We start from the raw sequence: 18,359 nt of genomic DNA on the forward strand, positions 1-18,359 counted from the left end.
CTATGTGCATCAACAATTGTGTTGCCACCTTTCTGTAGAGCTGTGATAAGGCATTAAGTTCTTGAAGGGAATCGGACATTGGCCCTAAAACTGGAGGCTACCATCTTCCCCCAGCCGGATAATCAGGTAAGTGCTCCCCTAAGCCCCTGCATCCCCTTCCTCCCACCTCCCACCCACCTTTTCCGTATATTTTGCCCCTCCCCCGACCGCTCCACTAGGCTTGCACTGCCTTGTCCCTCACCGGCACAGGGAACAGTAGTGTTCCCGGCATGTGCCCGACACGTGAAGAGCCTCCATGGAAAGGGAGAAGGGACTACATGTAGTTCCTTTCTCCCTAATCCATAGCGGCATCTTCTTTTGTAGTTTTGTTTTAGGTTGATAAACGGCTACCTCGTTGTTTCTCAACTTTAAGAAAACACTGTTAGTACCCCGGTTCAATGTGCCGGGGTACTAATATCAATATAATCCCCACGGAGTGGCATTACCGGGCTAGGTAATGCCCTGGGCTGTAGTTAAAGCCCTTGTTTCACTTAGGCTTCCAACTGACCTGGGGATTTTAAATGATTATCACAGCCTGTTTCATTAAATGCACCTGGAAGAGCAATTTCTAGACGCTGAGCTAGATTATGCAGAGACAATACCAGTTTTGCAAATTCAGCTCTAAATAAGGTTGTGAGTCAGCCATTTTTACCAAGCATTACAGCTACTACTTCAGAATACACACCAATCCAGAACTCATGCAACACAGGTTTCATGATGCAGGGGTGTTGCTAGGTCTGGAAAAGATCCGGGGCTACGCTAATGCCGAGGGTGTCGGGGCTCGGGGTTAGCTAGGCTTTTGGTTGTAAGCCCCTGAGCTTCTATCCGGGGCTACAACCAAAAAAGAACAGGGCTATAGCCCCTCTCAGCTCTCCCCTAGCAACGCCTCGACTCGGGGAGAGCTGCACTTGTGTAAGTGTCATTTGCTTCTTGTAGCTCAAGCAAAGCAAAGGAAATGATGACTGGCTCACTCTGATCCCCAAAGAGAACACAATGATACATAATTAACGCAGGCTTGTTGCTGACCGTAGTGCCCTTGTCCACAAATACAGCAACCTACTGACAGCAAGTGACAGCAGTACTACTGTCACTCGGGAGGATAGCCTAGGGGCGACGTGCTCGCCTTGGAAGCAAGACGCAGGTTCGATCCCCGGATCCGCACATACAAACCTCTGGGTATCAGGCACGTTATAAATAACCAATTGTATCATAACCTTTGGCGTGTGTTCTCTAATGCAATTAAGCCATTACTTTTGCAGTTGTCGCACAATATGTCTGAATATTTCAGTTCCTGTAACACTGCGGTGCAACACTCTGCCCATTCCACTGTCATTCACTTCTTGAAGGTTTATTGCAGGGCCATGCAATTTTTATTTCCCTAGATGTCTTGGACTACAACTCCCATCAGTCCCAGTGAGTACAGTCAACAGTGAGGGATCATGGGAGCCAAAACATCCAGAGACCCCCAGTTTGCAGATTGCTGGCTATTACATCAGGATCATCTGTAAACGGACAATTCTTTTTGCAAAAAGCTTTATTTGATTTTAAAGCTACAGCTGCAGAAGGTAGCAAATAACTAGAGAGCAACAGTAAAGGGTATGCATGCCACAAATTAAACATCAATCCAGCCTCAAGCCTTCCTCTAATGTCGAGTAGGAACGCCTGGAGTGGTGAAAGACCAGGCACGACCAGGCACGACCAGGCACGACCAGGCAAGGGTAGGATGGGAGGGTAAGAACCACTAAGACCGTATACATGATTTCCTCTGGAAGGACCACCATCAATGGTGACAGCTGAACTGCGAAATCCAACACTAGACTAATCGGTCCAACATATTGCCCAAAACGAGGTGACTTCTCCCAGCCCCAAAACACGTGCCTCTTAGAACCTTCAACTTGATTACTGTACCAGTAGTTTGGAGATGGGCGCAGTCCAGCCCTGTGCATTCTATATGCTGCAGCAGACCAGCCCTGTGCATTCTATATGCTGCAGCAGACCAGCCCTGTGCATTCCATATGCTGCAGCAGACCAGCCCTGTGCATTCTATATTCTGCAGCAGACCAACCCTCTGAATTCTATCTGCTTCAGCAGACTAGCCATGGGTTTTCCTATCTGCGGCAGCAGACCAGACATCAGTGTTTATATCTGCTGCAGCATCCTGTCCTGTGCATTCTAATTGTTGCAGCACATCAGCCATGTAGAGTCTACCTACCGTAGCAGACCATCCATAAGCATTCTTCCTGCTCCAGCTGAACAGGCCATAGGGGTTATATCTGCTCCAGCAGACTAGCCAGGAGTGTGTCTATGTGCTACAGCAGACCTGCACTGTGCATTCTATCTGCTGCAGCAGGCCAGCCCTGTGCATTCTATCTGCTGCAGCAGACCAGCATTGGGTATTCGTTCTGCTGCAGCAGACCAGCCATGGAAATTCTATCTGCTGAAGCAGACCAGGCATGGGAATTCAATCTGCTACAGCGGACCAGCCCTGCACATTTTATCTGCCATAGAAGACCATCCCTGTGTATTCCACCTGCTGCAGCAGACCAGCCATGTGCATTCTATCTGCTACAGCAGACTAGCCAGGAGTGTGTCTATGTTCTACAGCATACCTGCACTGTGCATTCTATATGCTGCAGCAGACCAGCCCTGTGCATTCCATATGCTGCAGCAGACCAGCCCTGTGCATTCTATATGCTGCAGCAGACCAGCCCTGTGCATTCCATATGCTGCAGCAGACCAGCCCTGTCCATTCTATATGCTGCAGCAGACCAACCCTGTGAATTCTATCTGCTGCAGCAGACTAGCCATGGGGTTTCCTATCTGCGGCAGCAGACCAGACATCAGTGTTTATATCTGCTGCAGCATCCTGTCCTGTGCATTCTAATTGTTGCAGCACATCAGCCATGTAGGGTCTACCTACCGTAGCAGACCATCCATAAGCATTCTTCCTGCTCCAGCTGAACAGGCCACAGGGATTATATCTGCTCCAGCAGACTAGCCAGGAGTGTGTCTATGTGCTACAGCAGACCTGCACTGTGCATTCTATCTGCTGCAGCAGGCCAGCCCTGTGCATTCTATCTGCTGCAGCAGACCAGCATTGGGTATTCGTTCTGCTGCAGCAGACCAGCCATGGAAATTCTATCTGCTACAGCGGACCAGCCCTGCACATTTTATCTGCCATAGAAGACCATCCCTGTGTATTCCACCTGCTGCAGCAGACCAGCCATGTGCATTCTATCTGCTACAGCAGACTAGCCAGGAGTGTGTCTATGTTCTACAGCATACCTGCACTGTGCATTCTATCTGCTGCAGCAGGCCAGCCCTGTGCATTCTATCTGCTGCAGCAGGCCAGCCCTGTGCATTCTATCTGCTGCAGCAGACCAGCATTGGGTATTCTTTCTTCTGCAGCAGACCAGCCATGGAAATTCTATCTGCTGAAGCAGACCAGGCATGGGAATTCTATCTGCTACAGCAGACCAGCCCTGCACATTTTATATGCCATAGAAGACCATCCCTGTGTATTCCACCTGCTGCAGCAGACCAGCCATGTGCATTCTATCTGCTACAGCAGACCAGACATGGGTGCTCTATGTGCTGCAGCAGACCAGCCCTGTACGTTTTATCTACTGCAGCAGATCAACCATGTGCATTCTACCTGTTGCAGCAGACAAGCCCTGTGCTTTCTATCTGCCGCAGCAGACCAGCCCTGTGCTTTCTATCTGCTGCAGCAGACCAGCCCTGTGCATTCTATATGTTGCAGCGGAGCAGCCCTGTGCATTCTCTCTGCTGCAGCAATCCATCCCTGTGCATTCTATCTGCTGCAGCAGACCAGACCTGTGCATTCTCTCTGCTGCAGCAGTCCATCCCTGTGCATTCTATCTGCTTCAGCAGACCAGCCATGGGTGTTTCTATTTTCTGCACCAGATCTGCCCTGTGCATTATATCTGTTGCAGTTGACCAGCCCTGGGCATTCTACCTGCTGCAGATCTGTCCGGTGCATCCTATCTGCCCCAGGAGACCAGACCTGTGCTTGCTATCTGTTGCAGCAGACCAGCTCTGTGCATTCTATCTGCTGCACTAGACCTGCCCGGTTCATTCTATCTGCTGCAGCAGATGAGCCTTGTGCATTCTATCTGCTGTAGTAGACCACCTTGTATATATATATGTATATATGAGGAGTGAATAAAGGGCCTATAACGAGCCATTTACATTTTTTTATCACAGGTATTGGTCCGGGAGTGATTTATTTCTGCATGTCTGAATCCAATACTTCGTTCTGTTAGGGCCATTGGAAGGTAAGTCTGAGGTCTTACCCACGTGGCCAAGCAAAAGCAGAACAGGTAATTAGGGGACCGCCCCTGCAGGTCCTTAAAATAACATAACAGGTGTATTTGTAGAGCGGACGTTCACACCCAGGAGGGATATTTTGCCGCTACTGACAGATAACAGATGCTTATCATTACCCAATTTAATGGTACTCATTTTATCAATCTCAGAAGGATGAAGGGTTGTAGGACCTGCAGGGATTAGAACCTGTGACCACAAGGTCAGACACAGACTCCTGTAGTGGATGTATTAGTCCCCTTATACACAGACCTACCTTAAGTAGATCACACGTTGCCTAGCTCCTTGGCCATCTGGTACTTGTTGTAACCTGGGGGGCACTGTGGTGGAGTGTGGGCCCCCCTGGGTCTGGGCACCAGCGCGCGTATGCGGCGCGCAGGAACACACACCAGAGACGTCTGCCTGTTCCGGCGCTCCGGCGCGAACTGCCCCGGGCGCCGCCTTTATTAACTGGCGCGCATGCGCCGGCCCGCACGGCCGCGCATGCGCGCTTCGTGTACCACGTACACAACATCCCTCCTTTTCCCCCTCAAACAACAAACACATTAAACATGGGGAGCCAACATGGCTCAAAACAACTTATACTTAACAGACTTAGTTACTCAGGCTGCAGAGTCCATGATGAAATCTTGGAATCTTTGTGGGGGGCGGCGCCCTTCCCTGCGCGGGTACCTGGGCGAGCTCCTCTCGAGGTTCTCTGGCCCCCCCGGATCTTCGGGCGGTTCAACGCCTTCCGGGGGCGCCTCTGCCGCTAGTCCTTGGTCAGGATCGGGTTCTTCCTCCGCTGCCACGGGTCCTATGCGGTTGAAGAAGGACACATTTCGGGTCACCGTCCCTCGAGCGTTCGCAGCCGTGACCATGGAGCCTTTGACGTGAGTTACTCCCATTGGTTGGGTTTCGTAAGTCATTGAGAGTTTTCCTTCCGGTTTCCTGTTCCGGACAAGGACGGTGTCTCCTACTGCTCTTTCTCCGGCAGCCTCCGCCTTGTTGTCTCGCTCTCGTTTCTCGCGGCTCTGTCTGCTGCCACCTGTGCACCATCGATTATTCCTGGGCGTCGGTCACCCGCTTCCGGTATCAGCCCTCTGGGTATTCGCCTGAACAGCGCCTCGGCGGGTGCGATTCCGGTGGACCGATGTGGGGTGGACCGGTACTCACGGAGAAAGTCGATTAAGTTGTGGCGCAGGTCCTCCCCTTCATTGACAGAGATACGAAAAATTTTGTTAAGCGTCCGCATGAAACGCTCAACCTCTCCATTGGCCCTTGGCCACAGCGAGGTCACCTTTCGGTGCTTGATGCCTCGTTCAGCGCAGTATCTGGCGAACCGCTGCCCTTGGAACGGCGCTCCATTGTCTGAGCAGATCTCAAGTGGGAAACCATGGGTGGCGAAGATTTTGTCCATGGCCAGGATGGTGTGATCGCTGGCGGTGGATTCCACGAGTTCCACTTCCGGGTACCTCGACCACTGGTCTGTGACTACCAAGAAATATAGACCTCTTCCGGTCGAGCCGAAATCTGCGTGCACTGTTCCCCATGGCACGTCGCTCCGTTCCATGGCCTGAATGGGCGGACCCTTTTCCGCAGGACTCGTGGCCTGGCAGGGCCACACAATGTTTGGTGGCTAGCACGCAGACCGAAGCCCCAGTGTCGATGAGAATGGGGGTGGGAACGTCATCGATGTTGACAGTGCATGTGGGTTGGCGCCTCGTGCCGGGACCTTTCGCGATGCCGGAGATGAAGAAAACTTCTTCCTCCTCCTCTTCTTCTTCTGCGATATCCAGGTCCTGCAGGCCCTGATCGATCGAGGAGATGCCTCTCACTCTGCGAGCGCCTCCTCGTCCAACTCTCTCTGGTCCCCTTCCTGCTGCAACGGGGGAAGCAGCTCGGCACATCCTGGCATAGTGCCCCGGTGTGCCACACCGGGCGCATGTTCTCGACTTTTCCGGGCAGTCACCGCTGTGGGGGAGGTCATACCCACAGTACGAGCACGATGGGGCATTGCCTGGTGTGGGTGTGGCATCGGTCCTTCTCGGCGCCCATCTTGCCCTACCCGCAGCTGACCGTCCTACTGCAAATGCGTCCTCGTTATTCCCTGGTCGCGTGGCAGCGTCCATTTTCGCACCTCTGGCTTCCGCCAGCTCATGTGCTCTACCCAGGTCCAAAATCTGCTGGAGGGTCAGGCCAGGCTCTCTCAATACCTGCCTCCGAAGTTTTCCGGAGCTGCACCCCTGCAGTAGTTGGTTGCGGACCATTTCCTCCTCGTCGGCCCATCTGCAGGAGGTCGCCAGGTGTCTCAGGCAGTCGCAAAATTTGTCTAGGGGCTCGTCGTCCAATTGTCTCTCAGCGCCCATGACAAACCTATCAAAATCCACGTTAGCCATGGGGAGAAAATGGTCTTTGAGTGCCTGCTTGACTGCGTCATACGTGACCACGGGGATGACGAGGGAGTCGTAGATCTTGTGGACTTCTGCGCCTGCCGAGTAGATCATGGTTGCGATTTTGGCGTCATCATCGTCCACCCCAGATGCCCTGAAGAACATATCTAGTCTTTTGACCCACAATAGCCACTTCGGGCCCAGCTTGGAAGGGGGGCCAGTAGTATCGAATTCCGGCATGGGGGCTAGGGAGCTACGAGCTCTGCGAGGGATTGGGGCGGCGGCACCCTCATCGTCAGCTTCTTCACCCATCTCAGCGCCACGTACTCACTGTTGGCTGTCTTGAGAGAAGGGTGGCTTGTCCTGGCCTCGTGGTAGGGTTGGGGTGTAAAACCCACTTCTTTCTTCTTAGTTGCAACAGCCCTGCGCCTGCAGGACTGTGGGCTTTCCAAAAATTATTCTTCTGTGTTCTCCAACACCGCTGGCGAGTGGCGCACGAGCACCCAGTCGGGCCGCAACCACTGTCGCCACGTGTGAAGGGGAGCGAGTGAAAAGAAGATGGCCGCCGGCGCTCCGCGGGTCCGTAATACGGCAGACTTCCGTCTCTCCGAGGTAGTCGGGCACGGAAGCGGACCGTACCTCCTCGTCGCCAGTGTTGTAACCTGGGGGGCACTGTGGTGGAGTGTGGGCCCCCCTGGGTCTGGGCACCAGCGCGCATATGCGGCGCGCAGGAACACACACCAGAGACGTCTGCCTGTTCCGGCGCTCCGGCGCGAACTGCCCCGGGCGCCGCCTTTATTAACTGGCGCGCATGCGCCGGCCCGCTCGGCCGCGCATGCGCGCTTCGTGTACCACGTACACAACAGTACTTATAAAGAAGGGTTCCTCCATTCCAGACAAAATATTCTCTGGCGCCTCCCTCCAATGCATACCGAAGAGGGTTTGGCTGTTTATCTGCAGCACTGGGAATTTCAAGAGGGATCTGTCCTTGTACAACAAGTAGTCCTTCTTCATTGCTCCGACCGTCTGTCCCTTGCCCACCACATTTGGCAAGCCCCTTACATCTGGCCAGAGGGGAGAAGATGTTCACGGCTAGCGGGAGCACACTAGCTCGTTCTGGATTCAGCCCTTAAAGTGCGGCTTCTGTGCGACATGGTTCTTGTTTTTGCAGGCAGTTGTAAAAGCTCTACGTGTGCTCTCCAAATGTTTGCTATTAGTCTGCTGCGTCGCTGCCACCAAGCTGTTATTTGGCTCTCTTCATGAATTTCATCTGCCGCCAAATGAGCAGCCCTAGCCTCCTGCTGTTGAAGCTTCTCTCTAAGCTGCGTTTGCGTTGCATATTTCCGGAAACATAGGGACCCGCCTTTCCTTCTGCCCTATCTGGTCTTCTGCATAATCCCTCTCCATTGGAGCAAAGTGATAAATCGCCATGCAGTCCTTAGACCGTGTTTCCTGGCCTCGCCCAGGAAATGCTGCCTAGGGAAGAATGCATGCACGTGATTGGACGCTGTCCCAGAAGCAGGAAGTGGCGTGTCGCAGGGCAGCAGGTAAGTCTGTCAGGGGGCCATTGGTCGTGGGGAGGCTTGGGGGATTGGCAGATCTGAAGGGAAGGGGTGGCAAATCTGGAGGGAAGTCGTGGCGGATCTGGGGGCAGACGCCGGGTGTGCTTTGGGTGGTGGGCGGGGGGATACAGCGTAGGGAAGGCTCGAAGGGTGATAGCCCTGATGGAAAACTTAAAGGAGGGCATGAAATGGCAGAGGAGGCGAGGATGTGCACAGCGGCATATTCCCTGGGAGGTCAGGGGATGGAACCCCCTCTGTGGCAGTGGAAACTTAGCCGTTTGAAGCTGCCCCAATTCAGGCAGTCCTTTTTGGAGCAGCCTCCAACAGGTGGATAAAGACTCCAAACCGATAGCTTTGCCTTCACTCACAAACACCACTGTCCCTCGGTCACCAGCAATCGGGGAGTAAGGACGTCTCAGCTTCCGGCACCAATTCAGTGTGTTTGGAGAGGCACAGGCCCATGCTACTGTCAGTAGAGCAAACACCAGCACGTAGTGCGTCCCTGCTTAGCGGGGGAACGACCCATCCCATCGCTACTAACCACCAAACTATGTCCAGCCTCATCCATCAAACACGGTCCTTCTTGCCCTGAAAGAAAGTCAAACATCAAAGTCTGTACTGACTTGTGCTTCAGAGGTGGTGCTCCCAAACTAGCAGCCATCTTTAGTTTGTGTGAAAGGACTTTGGCACATGTGCAGCCATACAATGAAAGTAGCCACTGCAATCATGTTTGTGTTTCTAGCGTTCAAACCTTGGCTTTGCTCGTTGGAACTCCTTCGTTTCCTGGCTGTTTAAAAAGAATTATGGAAAGGAGGACAACGTTGCAACAACAGAGAATAATAGGCTCTCTGTTCCTGCCAAGTCATCTATTTCCAGGGCCGCTCAACTTGAGTGCTCTGCAAATTCCACTACTTTCAAAGGACACCAAGGATTCTGTGCGATTCTTCCCTAATGTTTTCATCCTTGGACACAGTCTTAAAGCTGATTTGCTCTGCATGCGTGAAGTGAAACAAAAAATGGAATTTGATAAAAATCAGCTAAGACGTCAAGGAAATGACCAAGACATAAGATGTGTCAAGTTTTCTTTTATTCGGTTTTGTGTTCTTGAAGGCGTGCATTGTCTTGAGCAGCAGTTGGGGTCTCTGTGGGGTTTGGTTTTGCTTTTGTAATGTGGATGTAGGCAGCACATGGCGACTTAATCATTAAAGCTACCAGGGAGGATCTCAGGCCGGTCACATTAAAGGGAGTGGCCCTGTCATCCCCAGCCACACTCACTGCCCTGCCAGTGGACGACAGACCAGTAGAAAAAAGACCTCAAATGATTGGCTATGAGTATTTACAGCAATTGCAGCATAGTAAGAGTTCAGCTCCACTATTAACGCAAGCAAAGGGGGGTGGGGGGTGGGGGGCGTTCCTGGCGGTCTTGAGTCCATTTTAAAATGTAATTTTAATTAAACAGAGAACATTCTGATATAGCACTTGGTAGGTATCAGCCAGAGCTCAATCCATTAACCAATTAACTCATAGCATTTTTATTCTTTAACACATCATTAGTCCAATGACATTTTTGTAAATTACATCACATAGACTATTCCTTGCATCAACGTAATGTTTGATTATGGCTCATTAGAAATTCAAACACAAGGCAAAGCATTACATTGGTACATATACAAAACGCAATCGACGAAATTTCTCAGTGCCAAGCTGGGTCATCCTAGCACAAATAAGCGTTTTCGGAAAACTGCATTTTATTGAAACACTTGTGTATAGGCGTGTTACAAATACCATATCATATCATATCATTGCCTTCCTCAGGACCTGGCTACCCTATAGCTGACAAGTAGAAATATTCAGCTAATTGTCATCACAATCTTCTGAAGCCGTACTTACCTGGTTGGATCCCCCCCTGAGCGGGGGGAGTCATACGTACCCTAAGATGGGTCTGTTCCCCTTGTACCTCTGGCTAATGCGGTCAGCAGACTCAGCGGACACATTTGTGGTGTATCCTGTCTGGCTATCACCTGCTTGGGACTGGTCAGAGGGTCTCCTCTTCCTCTCATTTGGTTTGTTAGCGGGAGGTGTATTCTTAGCCCCCCCCCATTTCTAGGTCCAAAATTGGGGTATTCTTCACCTCTTGGCAGCAGCAGGGTTATTGGCTGGTTTGGGATTTTTGGGGGAATTCTTATTTTCCACAGGCTTTCTAGTTGCAAAACCCTAGAGGAAGTCTTCTCTTTCAAGGACGGGGGATTCCTCCCAAAGAAAATGGGTCTCAAAAGACCCTAACTTATACTGGGCAAATATGGGGACTGGCCTAGAACAGCTAACTCCTGAACCCCAAAAATGTCACTCCAATGACTCAGAAATAAATGAGGGATCCTCCCCCCAAACCGGTTCAAGTGACTGCCTCCAAGAAAAGGGGGACAGCACAGAATCAAGGGGAAAAGGGTAATCCCAAATCCCCCAAATCTCAGGATGCCAAATTTTGTTTACAGATTCCCAAACTCCGATACACAAAACTACCCAAGATCCCACAGTGTCGGAGTTCAAAATAAAGAAATTAACTGCCCAGCTGGCCCAAAAAGCACATTTCCTTTGCTCCCTGGAGCAGAAATGAGGCAGGTTTTATGCCCACACCAAGAAACAAGGCCAGTGTGCATTTTCAACACTGAGGGACACAGGATCCCAAGCCACCCTTCTATCCAAAAAGGCATTTGATCAAATCAATTCAGAAAGTGTGAAGAGTCACCAAATTCCCCTCACTCCTCTTCCTGGACAACTCCAGAACTTCGACGGAAATGACATTTCCGTCGAGGGGACTGCGAATCTGGAGATCAAAATTGGGCGACATAAGGTGAACCGCCCGGTCATAGTCATCACTTCAGAGGGCACACCCTGTCTCCTAGGGAATGACCTCCTTTGGAGGTTGTCACCCCTAATAGACTGAATGAACAAGGTCCTTCTGACCCAGACTAACCAGCCAATAAAACTTAAACAGAGCACCAACTATGTAACTCTAAATGGCACATGTCATATGGTTGAGCAGCGGTCTACAAAATTGAGTTCCCCTTTAGGAACAATCAAGTCCCCGAAATTACTGTAATTGCTGTAGGAGAACAAACTGGCGATGGGAACCCTTCTCTATTCTTCAAAATCAACCTTCCTTCCAGTTTTAAGTGGCATTCCACACTGGAAGGAAATACCCTGTCATTTTAAACTGATCCACAATTTTAAGAAAACCCAAATCCCATGAGAAAAGGTGATGAAAAACCAGTTCAAAGCTTGGTTGATATTCAGAAAAAGGGCGAACAGCTGTTCTTCCCCAGTCAGGTAAATGACTCTGGCGAGGACGCATGTCCTCGCCAGAGTATGCCTGTAAATGTAAGAAGCTTCCTCAGCGAAGCGCTATTCATCAAACTCCTAAAAGATCAGACCATTCCCACATTTAAGTTGATTGATAAGTGGGAAATGGGCCTGGGAACTCCCAATTCTAAACATCTCCTGCCTAGCAGGTGCATGTTGAAAATGTCCATTGGCAACAAATGCATAGAGTATAATTGTGGGGTTGTGCGTGATGTCCTCTCTGCCTTCTATTTAGGCAGTGACATTCTCAACTGATTGGCAATTAATTTGGACTTAATTAATTGCAAAGTCGTGTCCCGACTGGGGGGTAACCTCCTGGCCTTTGACAATCCTGAAAAAGCATTTTGGTCAGATTAATTGCTGCCGTATGCAGTTGAAGTTCAAACTGGGGAAGAGGTCACCATCCCAGGACTGGTCCGACAATTCACCATCTCCCTAAAAATTAAGAGAGCAGGGCTTGTGGCTGATTAAAAAACACAGTGAGGGTAGAACCCAGGAATCCCCCAAAGAGTACAGGTAAGGAACTGGAACCCAGATAAAGAAAATCATATATATATATATATATATAACAAACATATTTGTTCTGGACAAGTTGTTTCCAGGACAAGTAATTTGTCCTGGAAACAACGCAATGCTTTGTCAAACATATGTAAAATGGACGGATGTATAGTCAAACCTGCGGACAAAGGTTGTAACATTGTCCTGATGAATAAGGTGGACTACATTAAAGAAGCATATAGACAGCTCAATGATTCCAGATGCTATGAAAAACTTGAAAAAGCTTGAAAAAAACCCTATCAACCAGATGGAAAAAATAATTTGGGAATTCTTGGCGAAATGGGAGAATGCAGGTATCTTGGATGAAGACATGGTGAAATTCTTGTTTACTCAACACTCCACCATCCCCACGATATACTTCCTCCCTACAATTCATAAAAATCCTTCCAAACCTCCCGGTAGACCAATAGTCACACTGTGTGGCTCGCTACTCGAAAATATGTCCAAATTTGTGGATGAGGTATTGTGCCCATTTGTTTCAACACTGCCCTCCTACATAAAGGACACTACTGACTTCCTTTGTAAAATCGATGATTTGCCGTGGGAACCAATGTACCTGCTGGCCACTATGGATGTGGTGTCATTGTACACATCCATACAACACGAGGATGGCATCAAAGCATGTGATACTTTCTTGAAACCTCGTTCTCTCAATTACCTCGACCATTCGACAATGATCCTAGAAATGGTAAGACTCTGCCTAGAAAATAATATTTTTCTTTTCAACGATGAACTGTTCCGTCAAATCCAGGGCAAATCTTTTGATGGGGAAATGGGAAAAAACCCTGGTATGGGCTGAAGGAAATGAGATCTTCACTGACAAAATCATTCTGTGGCTATGCTACATAGACGATTTATTCATTGTATGGAATGGTACAGCTCAATCCTGGAAAAAGTTTGTTAAATTCCTCAATGTTAATGAATTGAATTTACAATTCACTGAACAACACAGCGAACAATCTATCGTCTTTTTGGATGTGAAGGTTAAAATTACTGATCAAAAAATTGGGTGTGAATTACATCATAAGACAACTGGAGCTAGCATCCCATTGCATGCAAACAGCGCACACCCAAAAAGTCTTTTATGGAGCATTCCGTACGGAGAATTCATTCGTATCAGGAGGAATTGCAGTGATGTGAAAGACTTTGATTCAGCAAGTAAAATCACGGCTCACAATTTCCTGAAACAGCGGTATCCCAAACAGGTGATTGAAAGATCTTACCTAAAGGTCAGAGATATGAATCGACAAACTCTATTGACAACATCACAAACTAAACTTCGGGACACTACGGACAAAGATACTATCAGATTAATACTGACCTTCGGGAGCCATTCTACTATTATAAGAAACATCATCACTAAGTATTGGAAAGTCCTTAAGGTGGATAAAGACCTAGGAAACATGCTTAATGCACAGCCAGATATTACTTTTCGTAAAAGTCTGGCCATTAAAGACTTAGTGGTTCAAAGCTACATGGCTTCCGAACATGTATCCACAGGAACTAATTGGCTCTCAGGGGAACAAAAAGGCTTTTTCAAGTGTTGCAAATGCAAAGCTTGCAAATATGCGTCTAATTGCAAAAGCTATACACATCCTATTCTCCTGACACAAATACAAATAGCCAGTAGAATTACCTGTGAGTCTGAACTTGTAGTATATGTCCTGAAGTGTCCATGCTTAAAATGGTATGTTGGCAGCACTAAGTGCAAATTAAAAATACGCATTTTGCAACATATCAGAGCTATCGTCAATAAAGATCATTATTATTATTATTATTATTATTATTATTATTATTATTATTATTATTATTATTATTATTATTATTATTATTATTATTATCATACATATCCTATGGCCAAACACTTCACAGAGTGCCATAATGGAGATCCAAGCACCCTGAGGTTTTCTGGTGTCCACAAAGTCATTTGTGGCCCGAGAGGCGGCGACAATGAGAAACTGTTATGACAGGAGGAGACCAGACATATTATAGACTTTGAGAGCAAAAACCTGATGGGCCACAACGTGGATGAAGAGCTGTACACTTTTTTGGGAACTTAAAATGTGTCAGCCAGTTATTAAACTACCACCCTCCAGGTTTTATACATCATTGCTCAAATAGCTTGGTTCAAGTAGCCTATATAACTGTCGGCAGTTCTGTCTATACTAATGTTCATGTTTCCTTCTTCCTAACTATTTTCTTGTTTCTTTTGCCTTACTTCCCCTATGGCTTTCTTTGGGTTGGTTTCTATTTTTAACCTTTCTTTACATGACACCCATGAACACAGTCGATAATTGAATATCAAATTAAGATGTATTTCTATGTTATGCATTACATCTGTTTACACATGTTTGGTATGTCCATCCGACTGCAGTCACCTAAGGCCTTTTCGAATTTCAATGGACTAAGAGTAATGTTGTGCTATGTAGAATTAATGGTTTTTTAGTAAAGCACTTGCACTTTAATTGATGATTTTAAGACAATATTCTGGTCATCGATCTATGCTGCTATTATGTTGCACTATGCACTAGCACTAGCACTAGCACCTTACTATCAAATGCTGCTATGCACTTGTACTTTATTATAAAATGTTGTCCATACATATAAAACTACATATTGCCACACCGTTACCTCATATCAAAGTATGTTGATTAGGTGGAATTTTAATAGAAAGTTAGATAAACTATATTATACCTATATGCATACTGCTATTAACAGTGTCACTATGACGCTTATTTAATGTCCATTGTTCGTATAAGACCGGGTTGACAAAACCTGGAAAAAAATATTAGAACTCACGTACCATTTTATAGAATGTATATTGATATATATTTTGGTTGGTAAAATCCATTAGGTGTCCATTAGCTGTCGGAATGTACCATACACATACAGACATGGTGAAATAATTGTATTTTACACTGTTTAAGATGGCTGCATGCAAAAACTAAATCTTTGTAAGTCACCTCTTTTGTGTGCTTTGGTGTGCCATGGGTTAAATAAGCTCCCACAACAGGGTGGAGCTACTGTGAACAAGCCACAGGTGTGTGGCGAAATGCGTCAGGTAGCCTCTCTCTGCTGCTCGGCAGTCGTTTTTTACTGCTACTATTTTTTTTAATTAAACTTGAAACTTTTTAAAGCAAATTTTTGCTGTGCAGTTGGTTGCTGTTGTTTTCCAATTACTGACTTTCTCGGCGAGCAACTGTTGCTGTATATTTGTGGATTCCGCTAATTGATGGGAGCGCAGCTTTCAAAGAAACCAGACCCCGCGGTCTGTGTTTGCTTTCATCTTTCATATGTATATGTATATGTAATTTACTTGAATTTATTGTACAAATTAAGAAAATAAAAAAAAATGTGTGTAAAAAGTACTGTAACTTGTTCTATTAGCGAACTAACCTCCTAACTCCTTAAATTCCAGCATGAAGTTGAGAGCAGAGCCCAGTGAGGACCCTAGTGACCTTGAAGGGAAGGATGAAAGGGATGCCGTGCCACTCCATCCAACCCAAATATGAACGGGAGGCTGGAGTGCCCAATCCCAAAAGAAGGAAGAAAAGGGGGGGCCAGACCATACCCCTCAACCCAGAGACGGAAGGGGATACTGGAGTGCCCACTCCCTGATGAAGGAAAATTACACCGAAGGAAACCCCACTCTGCCCTGCTCTTCCCCAACAAAGAGTCATGGAAGAGCAGGGGTGCATGTGGGGTACATTTAAAGGCCCCAAACAGAAATCCATTTCACATGAATAGCAGCCATTTAAACACTGCAATCAAAAACGGCCTGGCTTTTGCTTTCCATGTCATATGAATGTCAGGAATTTAAACACTGCTTCAAAAAAACGGCCTGGCTTTTTCTTTGGTTGTTCATGTAAAGTTCAAGAAACATGGAGGGAAAGGGCCTACCTGTCATTATCAAGGGACAAGAAGCAGTTTAATTCACAAAAGAAGGAGGAATCAGAGAATCCTGTGGCATGGAAAACAGGATTTTTAAACATTGGAAGCAAAAACCACCTGCACATGAGTTTGCAAATAAAATCGGCTTTAAAAAGCCACAATGGAAAAAGATATCACTGCTCACTGAAAAATGTCAGGAAAGCAGAATAGGAGGTGTGGGTTGACCAAAGCAATGTATATTATCTTTCACCCACAAACCTCCAGTGACAGTTGAAGAGGCACTTACTTCAGGAAAAACCTGTTCTGGGTGCAAAACGTTCACAATGAAAAGCCCCACTCCAGGTGGATGTCACACCTCCCATCTAATAACCCCACAATACAATTTGATGCTGCTTAAGGTCTCACATTCACTATTCCACAGATTTGCTGGCAGGAAAGCAGGGACTTCAAGAGAAGGCCACCCTTGGCTGTGGTATGACTAAAAAATGTGCATCCTTGTTGCGCCCACTTCAAAGAGCAGGCTTTAACTTCAAAGAGACTCATAACAATCTCTGGTCACATGCTGACTCAGGGGAAATGATGGCTGTGGGGGATGAAGCAGCAATCCCATCTGCTGACAGAAACGCTCATCATTAAAATAAATAACTATTTCATTTTTAGGCATTTTGTGCAGCAATCAGACTGAGGATTAATTTCATTTTTATGCAATTTTTCATGTAATTTCCAGGCGGTTTTGGGGGTATAAAATGCATCTACCTGTGATTCTGGGTACTGCAATGGCCAGTTAGACTAGGTTTCTGGCTTATCTGAACATGTTACAAATGTGAGAGTGGGTGAAAAGGTGCAAAATGAAATTAGGAATATGCTTGATAATTTACATATTCATAACTGTTGTACATTTTATGAAAATTACAGAAATGTGACACAGGGCCATGCTCCATCGTTCGGATTTGGCGGTCAGCTTATCTAATTCCCCATGATCAGCTAAAACAGAATATATGTTTTGTATGGCAGTTGCTAGTACAATTATGAAGTTGTGATACATAACACATTTTTGCCAAAAAGGTGTAAGGAGAACAAAGGATGATGACAAATGGAAAAAGACAGATGGTGCTCCCAACCCCTAAATCAATCCTGACTGGGGCAGAGAGAGAGGCGGTAACTGTCCCATCCTAGCTGCAGGTATTATTGCAGGGTACTTCCTCTAGATTGCAAAATTAGTGATGTCATTTCTGCTATATAAGGGGGCCTGCACCAGGACTCAAGACACACAAACTGGGAAGAAAGAAAAAGGAGGATGGAGAGAAGGCTGCAGAAATTTACCATCTTTGAGAGTGGAGTGACCAGTCCCCCACCCTATCTTTCCAGAGTGTCCTGTGATGCAGCTGACTTTCCTGATCCTTAAGCAAAGGCTTACTATGTAAGTAGCAATAACCCCAGCCCTAAATTGCATAAACCCTTCATTTTGTAGCAGTGCATCCAATATCTCCCCATAGAACAATCTCTTGTTTGCTGGTGTATGTCAGCATATCCCCACTGAAAATTCCCTCATTTGTCTGTGTAAATCCTTAGTATTTGTGTAAGTAAATCAGTTAATTCCCCCATTGAATTTCACAGGATCAGGATTGGTTGAGTTGGAAACCAAAAATCTTTTTCCCAGAGTTTTTGTTACTTGTTATAGTCATTAAAGTATTGCCAAAAATAATCATTCCCCTTGTGAGCTGAAAAGCGAATTTGTCCCTGTGTTTAAATTATGCTCTGCTAAGCTAATTTTCATTTGCCAGTGTCATTCCTCTTTGCGTCTGTCAGCCTTAACCAAAACCGATTTTAGTTTTGTGAGCTAAACCCCTTTCCCAAAGCCTGCCTGTCATTGTAGCCTCAGTGTATACGAATTTCCATTTGCCACTGTATTTTCCCTTTACATTTGCCCAAAAACCGATTTTCCTACTTTATTTCTATTTTCCCTGGTGTGCTGATTGATATTCTCTAAATCTTTGCTTGCCTTCTAAGTGTAAGCAGTACCTATCGTCTTCTGTTCTGTCTCCTAGCAGTTGTGAGAAATAATAAAACCCCCATTCTTCAATTTTGCTGCAAAAACAGATTTTCCCTTTCTTCGCTGGCTCCCATATTGTGGTGGGCTTCACCCCAAAACCGAATTTCCCCCTATATTCTTACTCCTTGCCACTACCTTCCATTCAAATGAAACAAGTCTAATCTATTTTTGGGGGGTGAG

Source organism: Ambystoma mexicanum, chromosome 1p (assembly GCF_040938575.1).
Source record: "Ambystoma mexicanum isolate Mex_15411 chromosome 1p, UKY_AmexF1_1, whole genome shotgun sequence".
NCBI classification, from domain to species: Eukaryota; Metazoa; Chordata; class Amphibia; order Caudata; family Ambystomatidae; genus Ambystoma; species Ambystoma mexicanum.